Source organism: Gopherus evgoodei, chromosome 5 (assembly GCF_007399415.2).
Source record: "Gopherus evgoodei ecotype Sinaloan lineage chromosome 5, rGopEvg1_v1.p, whole genome shotgun sequence".
Classification (NCBI taxonomy): domain Eukaryota; kingdom Metazoa; phylum Chordata; order Testudines; family Testudinidae; genus Gopherus; species Gopherus evgoodei.
This window is the reverse complement of record NC_044326.1, coordinates 83,315,913-83,337,357: the sequence shown is the minus strand read 5'-3', so window position 1 is coordinate 83,337,357 and position 21,445 is coordinate 83,315,913. Positions and strand designations below refer to the sequence as shown.

Genomic DNA, 21,445 nt, shown 5'->3' with positions numbered 1-21,445 from the left:
TATAACTTATTTATTCAGCAGATGTCTAGAAGCCCACTCAGTTTTATTAGAACTGAAATCAGCAAATTATTAAAACTGATTTGATTTTTATTAGTTGAAAATAAAATTATCTGAAATCTCTTGACTTATGTAATAAAATTAGCAAACAGGAAGCTTGCATTTCCTGCTTCCCCTGATCAGTTAGCTTATTGCATGTTGATTAATTTAATCCAAATGAAGAAAATATTATTCCTCCCCTTCAGGAAACTCAAATGAAATCAAACCTACTTTCCCGCTTTAACGAAGTGCCTCTGGGTGGCTGGCTCAATGACTTCTTCCAGTCAAGTGGAAGGTCAACCTGTGGATGGTCTCTGTACCAAGGGTGGCTAGGTATAAAAAGTGTATCAGCATCAGCCGCTTCAATAATTAGGTATTTTCCATGGTAACTTGAGTATAGAATGTGGTCAAAAAAGCAAAGTGAAGTGCTTGTTTACTACTTTCAGTTTAGCCTTAATTATAAATTCAAATTTAAGTTTTTAAATATCTGGTTAAACTGGAAAAATTGTTAATTTGTATCCACTCTGCCACATAGCTAGTTAGGAAAGAAAGTTCTTCTTCTGTGATAGTAAGTTACTGCTGAGTGGTCAGCTTATTATTTCGGTCAGAGCAGTCACATATAACTTGGACAGTGGTAAAATGATATTAAGAAATACTGTACTTGTAGTATTTTCATATTTAATTCAGTGAAACCTTTTTTTTTTTTTATTTTAAACTTCACTTTACCTTATTACAGTTTACTCTTCCCCTATTACATTTGTTGCAGAATTCAGAGCAGTCACTGCAGGGTACTTAAGGTTCTTTACTATACATGTACTGTAAATGCGAGCAGGGCTACAGTTTTGGCATAGTAATTTTTAGGAAGAGTAATGGAAATATAAGTAGGAGAGGAGAGAGAGAAGTCAGGGATTATTTTGTGCACAAAATAACCTTTGTTTTCCGTTTATATTATCAATGTGAATATACTATGTTTTGAACACAGGAATTTTCAGACTAGAGCCAACTTCAGTAAGCCCAGCCTTGCTCTCGAAAATAAAAAAAACAAAGAAGAATGGGACGGGGGAAAAATGTTTTTCCATGAAGGATTAGTGCAGCAATCTAGACTGGTCTCCTCTGTAGTAGCCTCTTGGGGAGCCCAGGGGTTCTTCTGGAGTTCTTGATTAACGTTGTTCAGTTGTTTACCATCTAATCCACCCACACGCAAAAGTCAAGTCCGTAGCTATAAAATTTCACGGCACACATCGAGTTCTAATGAAGTGGAAACCGTGAGAAGAAAGTTGGAACAGTGATAGTGTGGTTTGTGCTCTGTTGGGTGCAGCCTGATTCACGCTTTTCCTGTGGTTTTTATATTAGAAGAAGTCATGAGATTTTTAACATGAAAAGAAGTTTTATTAAAATCTTGTATACGTTTGTTCATAACAACATACTGCTTAAGGGAAGATACAGAAAATATCTTGATGTACTTTAAGCCTAGACTGATTGGGAAACATTTCCTTTGGATGTTGGGATTGTGACAGTTGTGATACTGTAGCCAAACTTCACATAAATGACTTCAGTTCGTTCGCAGGCCTAAGGATTAAAAGTGGTCTGGTCTTAATGTTAATTCGATAAATTTTAAAATGTCTGGGAAGACTTCCTGAAACTTGAACAATTCCAGTACTGTATAGGAGGAAATAGAGTAAGTGATGCTAAGTATTAAAAAAAGATCTTGGCTGCAACTTTTTGGTATTTTTTTCTGTGCTTAATTTTTCATTTGCTGCTATTCATCATCATTTTTTGTTTCCCCGTGAGACCTGATTGTTTTCATTAAGAGGCTGAAGGATAATAGTGTGTCTATACCATATTTCTATGCAACCCACCACCCCCAATTTTGAATTAAGCTTGTAGATAGCAGACCTCAACATCATGAACTGTGAAATGCAAGGTAATAAGCAGTTAAGTCATTCTGCACCCCAGCTTTACTGTATTCATCAGTTCCTCTTCTAAGCCGCAACTACCTTCCACTCCCACCTACGTATTCTTCTCAGGAATGTGTAGTGGGAATTTCCTAGCTTTATGTTATAGCTATATAAGAGTATTGACATTTAATCACATGGATCGCTAGCAACACTGATATTTATTGTATTATCTTCCACGCTCCTGACAGCTTGGCTTCCTTTCCTGGCTTCCTGAAGATGCGGATGTATTTTTTTTGTTTTGGTTTGAGTAGGGGAGAAGGTAGCTTAGTAGCCATAGGAATAGTTGACATTCATGAATCTCAGACTTTCAAAATCAACATCTCGTGGTGGACTTTTAGAGTTACATTGGGCCTGTGACATTGAAGGTGCTGAAGCCTTTCAGCTCCTACAATCTTCATAGTGGAGTGTGCGTGGCAGATTGCATGGCTGAGCTCTAAAGATGTAAGAAAGTTTCTCTTTTTTTTATGTTTTTGCCAGTAACTCATAACGCAATTCTCTTTGGTACTGTGATTGTAAGACCAATCCTATAACCTTCTCTGAACATGCAGGCACCTACCTCTTACCAGCAGCTCATGTCTCTATCAATGCTGGTGAAGACTTTCTTATTTAAGGCCTGGTCTACGCTACACGTTTAAACTGAATTTAGCAGCATTAAACCGATTTAATCCTGCATCCGTCCACACAACGAGGACCTTTATATCGATATAAAGAGCTCTTTAAACTGGTTTCTGTACTCCTCCCCAACAAGAGGAGTAGCGCTGAAATCGGTATTGCCATGTCGGATTAGGGTTAGTGTGGCTGCAAATCGACAGTATTGGCCTCCGGGCAGTATCCCACAGTGCACCATTGTAATAGCTCTGGAAAGCAATCTGAACTCGGATGCACTGACCAGGTAGACAGGAAAAGCCCCACGAACTTTTGAATTGCATTTCCTGTTTGCCTAGCATGGAGCTCTGATCAGCATGGGTGGCGATGCAGTCTCAAATCCAAAAAGAACTCCAGAACTCCAGCATGGATCGTACGGGAGATACTGGATCTGATCGCTGTATGTGGAGACAAATCTGTTCTATCAGAGCTCCGTTACAGAAGACGAAATGAGAACGCATTTGAAAAAATCTCTAGGCTATGATAGACAGAGGCCACAGCACAGTGCTGTGTGACAAGTGTAACGGAAAGCCAAATAATCAAATGGATGCTCATGGAGGGAGGGAGGGGGTACTGAGGACTCCAGCTATCCCACAGTCTCCGAAAAACATTTGCATTCTAGGCTGAGCTCCCAATGCCTGTAGGGTCTAACACATTGTCCAGGGTGGTTCAGGGTATATCTCGTCAATTTACCGCCCCCCCGTGAAAGAAAAGGGGAAAAAAATTGTTTCTTGACTTTTTTTTTATATGTCAGCCTATGTCTGCTGCACGCTGCTGGTAGATGCAGTGCTGCGGCACTGAACAGCAGCATCCTCTCCCCTCCCCTCCCCAGTGGCAGACGGTAGAGTAAAAATGCCTGATAGCCGTCCTCATCATCCTGTGAGTGCTCCTGGCTGGCCTTGGTGAGGTCGGCCGGGGGTGCCTGGGTAAAAATAGGAATGACACCCGGTCATTCCCAGCAGATGGTACAGAATGGCCGGTAACCATCTTCATCATAGTAACTAGGGGCTGAGCTCCATCAGCCCCCCCCCCCTTTGCATGTCTAAAGAAAAGATTCTGTACTGCCTGGACTATCATAGCAGCTGGAGGCTGCCTCCCCATCATTTTATCTCACTAAAAAGTCAGTGTTTCTTATTCCTGCATCCTTTATTACTTCATCACACAAATGGGGGGACAGTGTCACAGTAGCCCAGGAGGGTTGGGGGAGGAGGGAAGCAATGAGTGGGGTTGTTACAGGGGCACTCCCTAGAATGGCATGCAGCTCATCATTTCTGCAGGATCTGACACGGAGCGGCTGTGCTTTCTGGTTCTCTGGTACACTGGTTCTCTAGTACACTTGCCCCATATTCTAGGCAGGACTAACTCTATTTTTAGATAAACCATAAAGGAGGGAATGACCCGGGGAGTCATTCCCATTTTTGTCTTTGCACCCCTGACCGACCTCAGCAAAGGCCAGCCAGGAGTACCCATGACAGCAGCAGACGGTACAGAACGACTGATAACCATCATCTCATTGCCAATTTACGATGGCATGGCAGACGGTACAGAATGACTGATAACCGCCATCTCATCGCCAATTTACAGTGGCATGGCAAACAGTACAATAGGGATGGTAACCATCTCTGCTATCTTGCAAAGGCAAATGAATGCTGCTGTGTAGCGCTGCAGTACCACCTCTGTCAGCAGCATCCAGTACACATACAGTGACAAAAGGCAAAACGGGCTCCATGGTTGCCATGCTATGGCATCTGCCAGGGCAATCCAGGGAAAAAGGGTGCGAAATGATTGTCTGCCGTTGCTTTCACGGAGGAAGGAATGAGTGACGACATTTACCCAGAATCACCCGCGACGCTGTTTTTGCACCATCATGCATTGGGATCTCAACCCAGAATTCCAGTGGGCGCAGGAGACTGCGGGAACTATGGTATAGCTACAGGATAGCTACCCACAGTGCAACACTCCAGAAATCGACACTAGCCTTGGTACAGGGACGCACACCACCAAATTATTGTGCTTTGTGTGACCGCGTGCACTCAACTTTATACAATCTGTTTTAGAAAACCGGTTTATGTAAAATCGGAATAATCCTGTAGTGTAGACGTAACCTAAGTTGCTTACATGTTTGGAATGTTCAGGCAGAATCCTAAGAGTTTTACTCTCTTTAGATGCTCGTTTCCTTTTAGTATGATTGGAAACTAGTTCAAGCCTCATGAAACAAGCTGAAACCAAACCCTATGTACTACTGAATTGGGTGTCATATCTGACATTTTGGACCCTGGCCCAGGGCTGCAGGAGTAGTACTGTACGTTCCATTGCCACTGGGAGGACACCTGGAGTGAAGAGGGACTTTAGGACTCCTGTAACCGTGAGCCAGCAGTGTTAGTGTGACGTGTTTAGCTCTAGGGAGAGTGAAACAGATGGTTTGTGTGTGTTCTTTTTTAAGGAGAAATCCTCTTCATCCCTTCCAAAGCCTACAGGCTCCACTGTATTTTAGTCCCTCTACCTCTCCAATTGTGTAATTTTTGAGCAAAGCATGCCGGTTCCATGGAATGATGGATACAAGCAGCTGCAAAAGATAATATTTCAAAAGGGCTGCTGAATGGCTGAAATCCTCTAAGAGAAACTTCTGGACCTTCTTGAAGAAAGATCAGTGTTCAGATGTGGGTCTCTTCCTGTACTCAGCATCCTGTAATGAAGTGTACCCAATTTTCAAGATTCTGCTCAACAGGAACATGGAAATTTTCAGTTACCCACTGCCTTCCAGGCTGTATATTTAAGGGGGGGGGCGGAAGGGGAGGAAGCGGAGGTCAACTATATTTGCCAATCAAGATGCAAACCATCACCACATATTTTGTCGTATAAACAGTGGTGTTTACATTTATTGAAAATCCGGGGTTGAAGTCCAATCAAATTGTGAGATACGATCACAGTTGCTCAAATCTGCATTATAGAATTAAAATATTGTGTGTTATTAGCTAATTTGTTCAAGGTTAAATTATTGTAACCTGTTTGAAAGCCATTGATTTTATTGTCTAACCAATTGCTCTAAATTTCCTTGCTCACTGTCATATTTTGATACACTGCTTTGAAAATGACCATGTATTTAAAAATAAATTAATAGTATACAAAGTATATCAAGATGAGATGTCATTCTAGAAGATGTGCTCTAGCTCAGCCAGAGTTATTAGCTTGATGCAGGAATTACTGGCAAAACTTGTATTGCCTGTTTTATCTAGTAGATCAGAGTAGATGGCTCTTATCCTCATATCTTTTAGAAGTATATGGAACATAGAAACAGTCTAGAGGTCAGAAACACCGTAGGTGAAATCTTGACTCTATTGAAGTCCTTGGCAGAATTCCCATTGACTTCCATAGAACTAGGATTTCATTCCTTAAACTCAATCCAAGCATCATTTAGCAGCCTGTGCAGCTCGTACAGCACTGGACTTATGTGCTGTCTGCAGGAAATGCTGCTTAATTAACAAAGCCACCACATTTTGCCCTAGCTGCAAGTTCTGTACGGTTTGAAGGTGCTGCTCAATATAGTGATTAAACAATGATCAAACTGCTTTGAAAAAGCAGCACAGAGTCCTGTGACACCTTATAGACTAACAGATGTATTGAAGCATAAGCTTTTGTGGGTGAATACCCACTTCGTCGGATGCATGTGATGTGTGTTCACCCACAAAAGCTCATGCTCCAATACGTCTGTTAGTCTATAAGGTGCCACAGGACTCTCTGCTGCTTTTGCAGATCCAGACTAACACAGCTACCTCTTTGACACTAAACTGCCTTGACTGTGAGAAAATATATATTAAAAAAAAAGCCAAAAACAAACAAACCCAACAAAACCAGAACGTAACTATCAGGCAAGATGCTTACACATCTGAGTAACTCTGTTATCTTATTATTGTAACTGTTGTCTTGGCTCTCCCAGTTTCTCCTTTTTAATCATTTTTAGAGCTCCCTGGCAGTTATGTCAGAATTTAAGCATCAGTCCTGAAAAATTGTTGCATGCCGGTAGATTACTGTACCTTCAGCCAAACAGATTGCAGGATCGGCACCTTAGATTGGATAATGCACTTTTGATTGCTCAAAAGAAATAAATAAGCTTACTTAGGTATGGATAACTGTTGCGAGATCCACATCCTTTTTTTTAAAAAAAAGAAAAAAATACAAAAACAAATCAAATATTAATAATTTTCTGATGATTCACCCATGTTATGTTACTTGGTATTTTGTAAAGGAAAAAAGTTTTAAAGTGCTGTTCTGGGAAAATATATATACTTTTCTCTTAATTTCTCAGTTTAATCTTATGAAGAACATAGGTAGGATCAGTAATGAGGGTCTTCTGTCCTTCGAATAAATCTATTAAGTAAATAAATAAATCTTTCATCTCATTTTTATTATAGAAAAAATACATAAAAGACTGTTTTGTAATACCCTGAATGTAAAAGCAAACACTACATTGAAATCAAAAGTGTTTTGCAAAAGTTGCACTGTATTATGTCTGGGGTTATATGCTATGGATTAGCAAAGAGACATTCTACTGTACATGCTGGGTGTGGAATATTTGATTAAATACGGAAGGAGTTGGTTTATATGAACCCATTACACACATGCAGTGGACATATAACAACATCGCCCAGCATAATTATTCTTTTTACTATAATACACAGAATAAGCATTTCATCCAAAAACCATTGAACGGAGGTTGCAGGTTAGGAAGGAATGTTATTGCTGCATATACTAGAGTGAATCCATACTAGATAAAGTTATCAGGGGGTAGCCGTGTTAGTCTGTATCCACAGAAACAACAGGGAGTCCGGTGGCACCTTAAAGACTAACGGATTTATTTGGGCATAAGCGTTCGTGGGTAAAAAAAACCTCACTTCTTCAAATGCATGGAGAGAAAATTACAGATGCCGGCTTTATATAATGACACATGAAGAGAAGGGAGTTTCTTCACAAGTCAAGAACCAGTGTTGACAGGGACAATTTGATCAGGGGGGATGCAGTCCACACCCAATAATAGATGAGGTGGTGTCAATTCCAAGAGAGGCAAAGCTGTTTTTGTAATGAGCCAGCCACTCCCAGTCCCTATTCAAGCCCAAATTAATGGTGGTAAATTTGCAAATGAATTTTAGTTCAAAGAGAAACAGCAGAAGTCTGTTTCTGAAGGTTTTTTGTTCAAGTATAGCCACTTCTAAATTTGTTATAGAATGTCCAGGGAGATTGAAGTGTTCTCCTACTGGCTTTTGTATGTTACCATTCCTGATGTCCGATTTGTGTCCATTGATTCTTTTACGTAGGAACTGTCCGATTTGGCCAATGTACATGGCACAGGCTTATGCCCAAATAAATCTGTTTAGTCTTTTAAGGTACCACCAGACTCCTTGTTGTTTTTATACTAGATAAAGTTACTGTGAGGTTTTATTTAAGGCAAGAATGGGAAGGGTGGCATTCTTGGGTGCCAGAGGCAGAACAAGAAGAAAGAAACGAGTCTCTAGTTTATAAGTTTTATTGTCCCACAGTACTTCTTGGAATCCAGTCAGCCAAGGGTCAAAATAAACTACCTCCTGTTCTGTGTGCCACATTACTAATGTGTATATATTTTTAATTTTTTTGCTGTTCAGATTTGTTCAGGGCATGTGTATTCAACAGTTGATCAGCAAAACAATTAACTGTGAATACACATGACTAATGGAATATATACGTACAGAATCTTTGGCCTTTCCTGGAGAGGAACAAAGCAGCTGTTTTGGGAAGGGGAGATGGACATAAGGCTGAGTCCTAAATAATAAGTACTATATATCTCCCTTTCTCTCTCCTCTCTCACAAAGCAGGAAAGTACAACATGGGTGATATGACAAACCAGAGAAGTTATTTCAAGGAAATGAATGTCTAATGCCATTGAGATCTTTAAGCCCTTCTTTTGGACTTGACCCTACCTACTATTATAGTCACTAGTATTATTATTTCCTTTGTTGCTATGCCACTGGGCCTCCAGCACACCCACCGCTACATCAGGAACACTCTGCTCCAGGTCTGCCCATTCCCAGGACTCAACCAGGGCATAGTGCCAAAAGGTGTCCAACAAACCCCTGTTTTGTCCATGGCATTTGGCGAATCAGACAACCTTTCCTCCACATAGAGCATCCTGTGATACAACCCGCTACTTCACCTAATCATACTTCAAACCGGGAGGAACTCTCTAAGGAAACAACGGAGCAGACATAAGACATAAATGGGTGCCAGACACATTTTACCTATCTGCGGCACAGATGTGGGCCTGAGGAAGGTGGCTACCTGAACTAAAATTGATGCTGATCAATGCAAGATCCATCAACATCAAATTGTACATGACCTCATCAATGCATGTTCCCATATAGCTTACATCATAGGCACTTTCTTGGATGACACCATGAGCCTTGCCCTAGCCCACACTATCCACCTGACTACTTGCCTTATCACAGATCCAAGCAGCTGCATTCAACTTCTCTTCAAATAGCAAATCCAGAAAGAGCTGCTTCAGGTAAGATGGGTACATTTAGATTCTTTCATCTAACAGTAGAAACTAGAGCCAATGCTAAGATTGATTTTATGCTCATTTACAGATAATGGAAATAAAAAGGGCTCTAAAAGGAGTTTGCTGATCACTTGCTAGTGATGGTGGTGAAACACTCAGATTTGAAATTCATGTTTAGGCTTCAGATACAAGGTCCTTCTCCCTTACACCCAAGTCATTCTTTGTCTGCTTCCCTAGGACTCTGGTCATCTTTGGTCCAGCCTTCAGAGCCAGGCCACACCCTGGACTGGTCTCTGATTATATGTTATTGTGGGCATCACAATCCAGCCACTGTCTTGGACAGACCATCACCTCATTAAGGCATTGGTCGGAGCTCTCCCAGTTCCCAGGCAGCAAGACCCATGATCCTGATTTGACCTGGAGACTCTTTAGTCTCCATAAAACTCCAAAGCATGCTAACAGACAGCAGCACTCCGCAACAGGACAAGGAGTCAAGGACCTGGTGAATCATCACTATTGTACGCTAGCCTCACTCATCGACACACTGGCTCTGGGGGCCTCTTCTCCATATTGCCCACATGATCGTCTTGGTTTTCTAATGTTCTGCACTGGATGAAGAAAGAGGACTGGAAACTCATGTGCCAATGATGGTAAAAGAGAGGCTGAAACAGGAAGGTTCAAACATGGAAACTATGTTAGTGGCACTGATGGATGATCTCTTGCTGTGAATGGATTGTGGATGGATAATGTACTCCTTTGGGACAATTCTGCAGCATTCAATACTGTTGATGATGAGATACTGCTGTTCTACCAGAGAAAGGTAGCATGGATCCATGGGAATGTCCTAAAAAGTTTTAAGTCTTTCCTGGAGTGATGCATCCAAAGAGTAGTGATAGGAATCTTTGCCACGAGACCCCTCACTTGTTGAGTCCCAAAAGGATCAGTTCTCTCTCTAGTCCTCTTCCATGTTTTCATGCAAACACCAGGTGAACTGGTCAGATGACATGGAATCAAATGTCAAGTAATATGCAGAAGACACACAGAGCTCTACCGATCCTTCACAACATTTGACCACAACATTACCATCAAGAATGCCCAGTGCTTGAACCAGATTGGATCATGGATGAAGAACAGGTGGTTGAAGCGGAACCTGAGCAAGATGGAGATGATATTGGTGGGCAGAGGAAAGAACTTAGATTTTGCAGCTGCAGTGAAGTCTCATTTGGTTGAAGGCATACACCCACAATTGGTCTATTCAGTCTGTAAATTAAGAGTGTTTTGTGGATTCCTTGGAAGCATCTGCAAATAACACTTTCTACCATCTCTGTTCCCATGGTAATGGATGATGGACTTTGTAACCTCACAGCTGGACTATACCAATGCAGTATATCTGGGCATGGAGTCAACAGCTTTAAGGAAACTCCAACTAATACAGAACTCTGTAGTGGTTTTCCTCAGCAACACAGATTGCCACAAGCACATCAAGATTCCTCCATCCTCTACACTGACTTCCACAGAATATTGAGTCAAATTCAAGGTCTCACCTCTTTTACTTCGGGTTGCTCAATGGCCTGGTTCAGGGTATCTAGCAGTTTCCATACAGCTATTTAATGAAGACTATGATTGACATCTCTGCTCCTCAGGCATTATGGAACTTTCTACTGTATGGGTAAAGTTTGTTTCTACAGGAGACAGAACTTTTTTGAGGTCTGGTCTGAAACTGTGGTCTGAGGTCCTTAGTTCTCGTGGGAGTTATCCCAAACCTCACCATCTTTTGCTCTAACTACAAGGTACACTTCTTCAACATGCCTTCTTTCATATAAACACATAACGGTATGTATATTTAAAACAAAACCCCACCAAAAGAAAACATTCTAATTCTTCCTCTGGGGGAAGAGAAAACACACCACATGTGACAGATATTAGTCAGATTGCTTAATGCCATACTTGAAGCCGCTGAGATACCATGTTGATGAGGTTGGTCTAAGAACCCATCTGGAATGGAATGGAATTTTGAATGTGAAAAGGACATAAAGCAAAAGTTCGTAGGCCAGAGAGGGAAAACAAGGAAAGAATTAAGTAAGTAATTAAATTAATTAAAAATAATTAAAATTATGGAGTAAAGTATGAAAATAGAAGGAAAAGGGAACAAAATCTAAGAAAGGAGATAAATTAAAGATGTTGGTAGAAAAAGTAATGAAATTTAAAATACTACAGAATTAGGGAAAACACAGATTAAGGTGTAGGACAGGAAAAGATGAACAAGAGTAAAACTAAGGAAAGTTAAATGAGTGAAAAGAGAGAGATGAACATACCAGACATAGGGGCAGCTGATTATCGACTGTCTTGCACCTCGTGTAGTCATTTGCCTCTATACAAAGTGAGTGTAAAAAGATTTAGAATTTGCCACTCATACTGGTATAGTGTTTTAAATCCACTTTTCACTCATTTTTCACTGCTGTAAATTACTACACAAGATACAAGGCAGTGGAGAATCACACTTGGCAAGTTTCGTTCTGTTTTACAACGTTTTTATCTGATTAAAATAATATTTACTTACATACATTTCTGGTATGTTGAGTCTGGTTGGTAACATCATGAGTTACATTCTAGCATTTTATTGTTCAATCTTTTAAACTTAAAACTCCTCTTGGTTTTTATTTTGTCACTATAGTAGACATTGTATGTCACTTTGAAAGAAAATATGTTTTTGTGATATTTTGGAGTGCATTTTCTTGTTCCTCGTATTAAGTCTACAGAATGTACCTGTTTTATTTGCCCACTTGCCTGCTGCTGGAGGGACATGCACTGTTCATCACTGTTTGGCATCTATGAATGCTAATTCTTGGCAACTGGAGGAGGAACAGGTCTGTACTTGACCAACTCTTTGACTCATGGTTTACATTCTTTGTGACGTGAATTGCTTTTCCTCAACAGCTTTTGTTCGATTTCTGTGTTGGTATGACTGTTTGAGTCCTGTGCTGCAAGCCTGTTGTACGCAATGCGTGAGGCTGCTGCTCACAAGTATTTTTTTCTGGTCTGCTGGAGATCTCTTAGAGTATGTCTTTACTACCAACGTTAAAGTGCTGCCATGGCAGCTGTGTAGTAAAAAAACCCACCCCCGTGATGGGAGTAGCTCCCAGTGCTCTGAGCGCTATAGCACTGTCTACACTGCCACTTTACAGCGCTGAAACTTGCATCGCTCAGGGTGTGTTTTTTCACACCCCTAAGCGAGAAAGTTTCAGTACTGTAAAGTGGCACTGCAGACAAGGCCTTAGTTTCTGCAGCATTTAAGCTGACATTTAAAGGGGGTGGTGGTGGAGGGGAAGGCATTTCTAGCTCATGTGGTTGTGAATGTGACCCAGATTGTGTGATTGATTTTTGCAGATGCGTAGTTGCAATTAGCTAAGTTATGTCCTTACTCAGAAGATCTGATCTGTATATATTCAGAATACTATTTGATTCTTTTTCTTACAAAAATAAAATATTTCACACTACCCAGCCAGGGTAGGAGAGTGCAGTATGGCTCTGACATCATCAGTGGAATTGTTAACACAGTCTTCATTATGGGTGACAATACATGAACTAGAAAGAGCAGAGCATTTACTTCTGATTTTGATAAGTTTTCACGTAAAGTTACAAAAAGCCCTCTTTTTTTTTTTTTTTAGTTGTAGACTGTACAAATTTAATATGGAAGTTTACTGTGAGAAAGTAAGCATGGTGCTTCATAGTGACAATTTTCCAGAGTATAAGCAAAATGTAAGGTTGAGATACTGTGCTGTGTCTCCAAGAGGTGCAGCACAGACCTCCCAGTCTAAGGAGAGGGAGTCTGGGACCGTGCTGACATCGCTTTAAGCCACCTTCATGCCCTCCTGATCTGGGGCTGCTCTGGGATTGGAGAAGACCCCAGTGTAATTTAGATGGTCTTGGGGGCCTGTCTAAGTGATAGCAGTCGCAGCACTGCCTAGCCAACGTCAGCAGCAATTTGCGCGGCAGCCCTATCTCTGTTTTGCCACTCTCATCCCTACCATCATCTTGAGTCCTTTTTTAGGACTTACTTTGGTTAGATGTTGCATTGGTCATGAGTACTAGGTTGGTGCCATTGACTTTGGTTTTGAGAAAATGTGCACTCGTCCTTACCCCACAAATTGACCTAGATTTTGCATGCAGTGTTGTTTTAGCCATCTTGGTCCCAGGATGTCAGAGAGAGAAGATGGGTGAGGAAACATCTTTCACTGGGACAACTTCTGTTGGTGAGAGAAACAGCGAACAGATCATGAGAAATGGGGAGGTGAGAAGACTTCGCATTTTTATCCCATCAGTATTATGTGTGTGTGTGTGGTTGGCCATATCTTGCAACAAATAGGTGTGGCAATAAAAATACAGATTCACTATGGATATAATCCTCAAAGGGATTGTTTAATGCTGTCAGCGTTAGGAAACTTGGAAGGGAAAGTTGTAATTTTTAATCTACCATTGTAAGAACACACAAACTGGAAAGACCTACAGTTGGCATAATTAAAAACGGATTTAATATGAGGAGAGATTAATAAGACTGGGACTTTTCAGCTTGGAAAAGAGACAACTGGGGGGGATATGATAGAGGCCTGTAAAATCATGACTGGTATGGAGAAAGTAAATAAGGATGTGTTATTTACTCCTCATAACACAAGAACCAGGAGTCACCAAATGAAATCAATAGGCAACAGGTTTAAAACAAACAAAAGGAAGTATTTCTTCACACAGTGCACAGTCAACCTGCGAAACTCTTTGCCAGAGGATATTGTGAAGGCCAAGACTATAACAGGGTTCAAAAAAGAGCTAGATTAATTAATGGCGGATAGGTCCATCAATGGCCATTAGCCAGGATGGGCAGGGGTGGTGTCTCTAGCCTGTTTGCCAGAAGCTGGGAATGGGCGACTGGGGATGTACCTGTTCTGTTCATTCCCTCTGGGACACCTGGCATTGGCCACTTTTGGAAGACAGGATGCTGGGCGAGATAGACCTTTGGTCTGACTCTATATGGCCGTTCTTATGTTGTTAAATGTTGTTAATTTTACCCCAGTATTTCCCCATAAATATTGTGGCACATTAAATGGTAACTACCTAAATTTTGAATAGAAGATACTGTTGTACTGCAATTGTTATGGAATGACAAATGTCACAGTTTACAAACAACTGGAATATATTGGAATAGGTGCTTACTCAGCCCTTAACTGTATGGGGGCTAGCAGGAGAAGTGTGGAGGGGTTTTTGAACCTTCCCAAACTGAGGAAGATAAAACTTCGTATTCTTCGTATTTCTGTCTCTTTCTGTCTTATACACACACACAGTCACTCACACAACAAGAGAGAACTGAGTAGGGGGATATACCCGACTTTTCGGACATTCTTCATGCATCATAAAGAGTTACAAAAACTGTCTTATGGTGGTTGCATCTCTCTATGCTGTCTAGTGCTGGTCATTGTCAGAGTCAGGATACTGGACTAGATGGAGCATGGGTCTAATCCAGTCTGCCAATTTTTGTTTCCTACTTCTTCTTGCCACGTCCTCTATTTTACTAGTTGAACATTTGTGATCTCCTCTTACTGCTCTCTCAGCCTCATTTACAGCCACCACTCTTCCAGCTTAAGATCACTAAATGCAGCTTCCTTTATAACTCAACAACACTGCTGCTTTATCAGCTCAAGGGGTTCCTTGAGGCATCCCTCTATATGTTGAGTGCATTGCTTGCCCTTGCCAAACTGGTTTGCAATGAACAGAGGTCACACATGTGGCAGTGCATAAAAAGCACTCGTGTACATTTTAATAATCATCATAATAGTTTAAGCTTCAATCCTGAATCATGATCTACTAGCATGGATTCCTGTACCCATCCAGGATCCTGTCAATTTCAGTGCGATTTTGCATGGATAGAGGTAAATGCTACTGGATTCTTATGCAGGATCATGGCCTCTATTTGGGTGTTGATATTATGTTTAAAAAATAAAACCGAATAAAAACAGTATGTAAGAAAAAATTAAAGTCCAGATCTCATATTTAGGCACACTCTAGAGCAATCTTTTGCCAGTGGCAAAATTAGCTAATTTGCTTAGCTTTCCTTGTTGTGGAACAGAGGAGGAATTACTAGATTCTAAAGAAGGTAAAGTCTTGATGCAGTACCTTATTATGGTATTTTCACTGAACTAATTTCGAAGTAGCCAAAGTTGACTTATGAGAGAAACAGTAATTTGAAAATATTAGCAAGAAGTTATTTTAATTAAGTATACAAATGTTAGCTTGTTAACTCAGGATGTCGCTGTCTGGAAGCTAAACTCTGGGGGCTGGCAGCCCAGCCATGATATACATGAGTTTTTCAAGCAAAATAATGGAAGACATTTTGGTAACAACTGTGGAACAGTGCTTGTTTCATATGGTTCTGCTTTATTTAATAGCAGTGGGTTGCAGTAGCTTTATTTAATAGCAGTGGGTTGCAGTGCCTTAGAAGAATTGGCTCTGTGAACTACTACACAAGGTGTAAACTGTGTACCAGGGGTTCTCAAACTGGGGGTTGCGAGGTTATTACATGGGGGGTCGCGAGCTGTCAGCCTCCACCCCAAACCCTGCTTTGCCTTCAGCATGTATAATGGTATTAAACATATAAACAAATGTTTTTAATTTATAAGGGGGGGAGGGTCACACTCAGAGGCTTGCTATGTGAAAGGGGTCACCAGTACAATAGTTTGAGAAACACTGCTGCATACTGATGTCAGCAGACCCTAAATATTTTTGTAAGGATTTGGCAAATTTCTGCACTGGCTTATAACTTTACTAATCCTGTTAATGCAATCATTTTATTTTTTGCCAAATATTTCTGATTTGCTCTGATGTAAGTTTTGTTCATACTGTACATTTGTATTCTTTAACTGTGGAATTTCACAAAGTATAACAAATGCAGTCACACTTAGAGTAGGTCAAGAATATACTAGAAAAGAGCTTCTTCCTCTTATGAATAGCACTAAATTGTGGTATTTTCTTTTTGCATACCATGACCATAAGTGCTGAGTGATGCAAAGCAGGCTCGCAATCTACATATTTCAAAAGATGTAACTAGAGAAATTCTCCCAGTCCCTTATCTCTGTAGTGTCCTGGTGTTAAAGTGGTTGACTTTCTTTGGGTTAGGATGTGGAAATGATCATAGCATGCAGCATTCAGGATTTCCTCTTTCTGTGAATAGAAAAGAAAGGGGATGTACTTGGGAAGTATAATAAGAGGAGTGAGCTGGCTGTGTGTGGTGCATGTAAAGAATAAATACTTGCTTTGATAGTAGATAGACATTACTTGTTTGTGTGAGTATATAGTAGATGAAAACACACAGCTGGGAAACAGTTAAAAAAGTATAAAAAATAATATAGTATTCTGTAATGGATCAAAACAATGTAATATTATTGTGAATGGTATTGGACTGTTTACTGTAAAATAGTGTATACTTCTATAAAGGCCCCATAAAGAAAGCTCTTTGAATTTCTGTAGAAAATCACAACTGCAACATGAGATATTAGTAGTATGATTACAGTTGTAAATTAATTTATCTGTAGCATGATAATCCAGTGGGTTATTGTACCAAAATAAAATAAAAGCTTGGTTAAGCCACTTCTAAACTTTGTTTGAGAGAGAGCAAAGAACACACAATCCCATTTGAAAAAATACAGTAGTAAATTGGGGGGGGGGAGGGTTTTGGACCATGTCTGCATGGAGCATGATTACTACTTTCTGATATTTATGGCTTTATCTCCCTTTTTTTCTTTGTGTCTTTCCCCTTTAGCACTCCTTAAGATCTCACACTGACACCTGCAGAGGAAGAGTAGCATTGTGTTCAAGCATAACAGCACTTTTCCCATGGCTCCTATTGTGACTGAATTTGAGTAAGATTATGTAACCATAGTCAATTTCACTCTGCAGCAGTGCTGCAGGTAAAGTACAAATAGGCAAAAGGGTAGCACTAGTCTTTCTCTGTAGATTTTGTTACTTGAAAATTTGCAATTACAGAAATACTATTTAATGATATGACATATGGAGTGTTATTAGAAACCTTATCTATGTGTTTTAAATTCTGATAAATCTTCATATGCCTTGAAATATTGTGTTTAATTTCCTCTCTTGGAGAAGAGAATGAGTTTTAATAAGCAAGGCAAGCTATAGCAGCTATAAAATTTTTCTAATAAAAATGCAATTTCCATAGCATTGAGAAAATTGGATTTGTGGTGATTTTTTTTTCTCTAGCCAATATTTTGTGAAATGATTTTGGAAAAAGACAGCCATATGTTTGCTTAAGCTTTCAATAGAGACACTCTGTTTCCACTGTTTTGTAGGACTGTGAAATGCTTCACTGCTTGGGTCCATCTGCCCAACATACTGCAATATTTGCTTTTCTGTAGCTTACATAACATTAGACTCTGTTCCTCCTGATAGAGAGTAAATAGCTGTGTGTAGTCTTGCATGCCTGTTTTCACATAATTGTGTAAACCAAAAACTGTGTTTGAGATGTGCAGAGATACTTAGCATTCCTTATTAGCTAATGCGTAAACATAATTAAAATAGTGGTTTTAAAGGTCTGACTGAAATATATAAAAGGCAGAAAATGCAAAGTCCAGGCTAAAACTCACTACTTCTGTGTCAGACAGTTGTGGCTGGGTATTTCAGCTCATATGGTATGTGAAATCACCCAGTGCTCTGTGAGCCCCTGACAGGAGCCAGCTGTTTCAAATGCAACATCTAGACTCAAGGGAATAAGCTAAAGTTAGAGTTTGGGGAATAAGCTAAAGTCAGAGTGTGAGTCTGTAAGTCCTGGCTCTAGATTTCTGTCATTTGTTTAGTTTCCTTTTTAGTTAGTGTTCCTTTCTTTGTTAGTTTCAGGGGGAAGAGAGAGAGCAGGGGACTTTGTGAAGCCTTTAATATTTACCAGATACCTTTGAAAAGCCTTCTCATGACCCATTAAGGTCATGCAGATCTGCCTATGGGTGTTTCCAGGTCTGTACCCTTTCATTTTAAAAAGCAATTGAAAGGCCTGGATTATCTTAAAGCAATGGCAAAAAGCAACATCTGCAGGAAGATTATAAATGTTAATAATTAAATAGACTAAGTTTATACCTACTAGAGAACGTTTTAATACTTTTTGCTGAAGTGTTCTGGGTTAGCTTAAGATGGCTTCTGTGAAGATGGAAAATTTTGGTTGCAGCTGTAGATAGAAAAAGGAAATGGTTGGGTGTAATGATATTTAACAAGAATGTAACTTCCTATTACTCTGAGTTTTGCAGGCCCATTGTGTTTCCTGTCAATAACCTCCTCCCCCATTCTTTCAAGTGAGGAGCTAGTTATTGTGTGCAAGATGAATATTAAAATGCACTTATGCATGAAAGTGAAATACTTGAAGTAGGGCTGCTGAATTGCCAAAAATGGGCCGTTCTACACAGGGGAAAGTTTTAAATAAACTCTGCTGATGAAAGACTTTTGGTCAACATTCCCCCAACTTTTGGTCAACCTTCCCCCAATCACTAATAAAATTATGTATAAACTTATTGTAATGACCAGATGTTTCAACTCTGTCACCTTCTCATCTCTATTTGATGCCAGTTTTCTTTTTCTTTTCTTTTCTTTTTTTTTTAACCTTCACCTTTTTTTCTGTTAACTTGTGTTTATTGTAGTGTTCAAGAGAATTTAACAAAGGCAGCCAGGATAAAATCAATGTTTATTTTGTCGTAATTCTTTGGCTCTTTTTACACTAGAGTTCAAAGCATGTTAGACAAAACTGGGTTTAAAAACCACTCTTGTCTGAAACACAGCTTTCTTAGGCAGTGTAAAAATGGCTGAATAATGTTGAAATGTGTTATATCGTGGTTTAGAAAAATGCACGTAGACCAGCATTAAGTACAACGTAGTCCGTGACTTGATCAATGATTCTGCTTCCTTAAGAATATATTTTCCTATCTATTTCACAAAGATGTTGTGCAGTTTGGTTAATTTTTGTAAAGCACTTCTTTGTGAACTTTGGATGAAGAGGTACTATTGCAGTTCGAAGTATTATTAAGATCCATAAGCAGGATGTCTTGCGTAGAATTTTAGCCTAAGAAAAGTGAATGCTGACATTGGAGAAGTGTGTTTTTATGTACAGTAAGTATTTCACTTTTTTATAATTGGTTTTAAGAAACAGGTTAATTAGTACCACATTCTCGAGAACTAGGCCAGCATTTTCAAAGCTCATGGCCTAAAATTAGGAACCTAAATAAACAGACTGGTTTACAGAGCACTTGGTAGCTCCCAGTGAAGCCAATGGGAGTTAGGAGTGCTAAGCATTTTTCAAAATCAGACCAAGTTATTTATATTTTTGTTCGTATAGCATGTACCCAGGTTTGAATATTTTGATGTGAGATACTTCGTATATGAATAACTCTTCAGAATTAACTTTTCGAAAGTAACGAATGTTTTGTGGGAGGAACAAGTTCAGTCACTTTAAGTGGCCTGAGATTTCAGAGGGCTGAGCTACCTGTATTGCCAACACCAAGCATTTAAAATTCATTAATCAAGCCACTCTCTCCTCAAACCAGCCAGTGGTTTAAAAACAATGATTTAGAAAATAAACAAAAAAACTTGAAGATCGTTTTATTTGTCTTCTCGTTTCTGAGCTTTTAGGGAGGGTGACCAGGTGTCTGGTTTTCGATCCTGATGGCTCCGGTCAGCACTGCTGACCGGGCTGTTAACTGTCGGGTTGGCGGCACCGTGCAGTGGGGCTGGCAGGCTCACTGCTAACCTCTGCCCTGTGTGGTTCCTGGGAAACGGCCTGCATGTCCCCCCTTCATCTCCTTTGCGTAGGGGCAGTCAGGGGCCTCCCCATGCTGCCCCTGCCTCAACCGCACCTCCCATTGGTGGTAACCAACCTGGCTCTGCCTCTGTGTAGGAGCTGGAGGGAGGACATGCCAGTGCTTCTGGGAGCTGCTTGAGGTAAGTGCCACCTGAACCCCTGCCCCTCTTCTGGGCCTCAACCCCCTGCCCCAGCCCTGATTCCCTTCCTGCCCTCCAAACGCCTCAATCCCAGCCCTGAGGACTTTCCTGCACCCCAAACATCTCATCCTCGGCCCCACCTCAGAGCCCGCACCCCCAGATGGAGCCCTCACCTCCCACTGCACCTCAGCGCCCTGCTCCATTCCTGATCCCCCTCCTGCCCTCTGAACCCCTTGGTCCCTGCTGGACACCCTCCTACACTCCAAGCCCCTCATTCTCTGCCCTACCCCAGAGTCTGCACCCCCTGCCTGAGTGCACATTCCCCTCCTGCCCTCTGAACCCCTCAATCCCAGCCTGGAGCACCCTCCTGAACCCCAACCCCATCATCCCTAACCCCACCCCAAAGCCCGTACCCTCAGCCGGAGCCCTCACCCCCTGCCATGTCCCCACCCCCTGCCCCAGCCCTGAACCCCCTCCTGCACTTAGAACCCCTCGGTCCCAGCCCAGAATCCTCCTACACTCCAAACCTCTCATCCCCACTCCAGAGTCTGCACCCCTAGCCAGAGCTCTCTCACACCCCCACACCCCAACTCCCTGCCCCAGCCCAGTGTCCCCTCTTGCACTCTGTACCCCTCAGTCCTAGCCCAGAGCCCCCTCATGCACTTCAAATCCCTCAACCCCAGCCCCACATCAGAGCCTGCACCCCCAGCCGGAGCCCTCACCCCCTCTTGTATTCCAACCCACTGCCCCCTACACACACACACTCTCTGAACTCCTCATTTCTGGCCCCAGCCCGGAGCCTGCACCCCTAGCCAGAGCCCTCACCCTTTCCCTCATCTCAGCCTCCTGAAGTAGCCTGGTGAAAATGAGCAAGTGAGTGAGACTGAGGAGAGCGAGCAACCGAGGGTGGGAGGATGGAGTGGTGGAGGCTGGGCTTTGGCAAAGGGGCAGGGCATGTTAGGGCCTCGGAGGACGAGTGGAGTAGGGGGCAGGGCAAGGGTATTTGGTTTTGTACAAGTAGAAAGTTGGCAACTCTATCTTTAGGGTTCACGTTTCAAGGTTTTCTTAGCAACTGTGAGGGCTGGAACTTTTTTTTTAAATGAAAGTTAAGACTGACACACAATCTCAGTACTACTTAGAGTTTTAGAAAAAAGGTTAAATATTGCAATATTGAAAGTATTGCTTACATTGAATGGGTTTGTTTTAGAGTGATAAGAAAATAAATTGAAATTTCTGATATTTTTCTTGACATGGTTAGACAAAATAAGACAGCTGATTTGATACAAGACTTACAATTAAA

General features: G+C 41.1%; 1 protein-coding gene and 1 long non-coding RNA gene across 6 annotated transcripts in view; both read left to right on the top strand.

The window, feature by feature from the left end:
- The window catches only part of TMEM131L (transmembrane 131 like), a 120,499-nt gene that overhangs the window by 20,982 nt on the left and 78,072 nt on the right, over positions 1-21,445 (top strand). The window lies entirely within an intron of this gene.
- LOC115652028 lies at positions 11,310-19,803 on the top strand. Its single transcript, XR_004000514.1, has 2 exons — positions 11,310-13,459; positions 16,973-19,803. It is a non-coding gene; the product is annotated as an uncharacterized LOC115652028 (long non-coding RNA).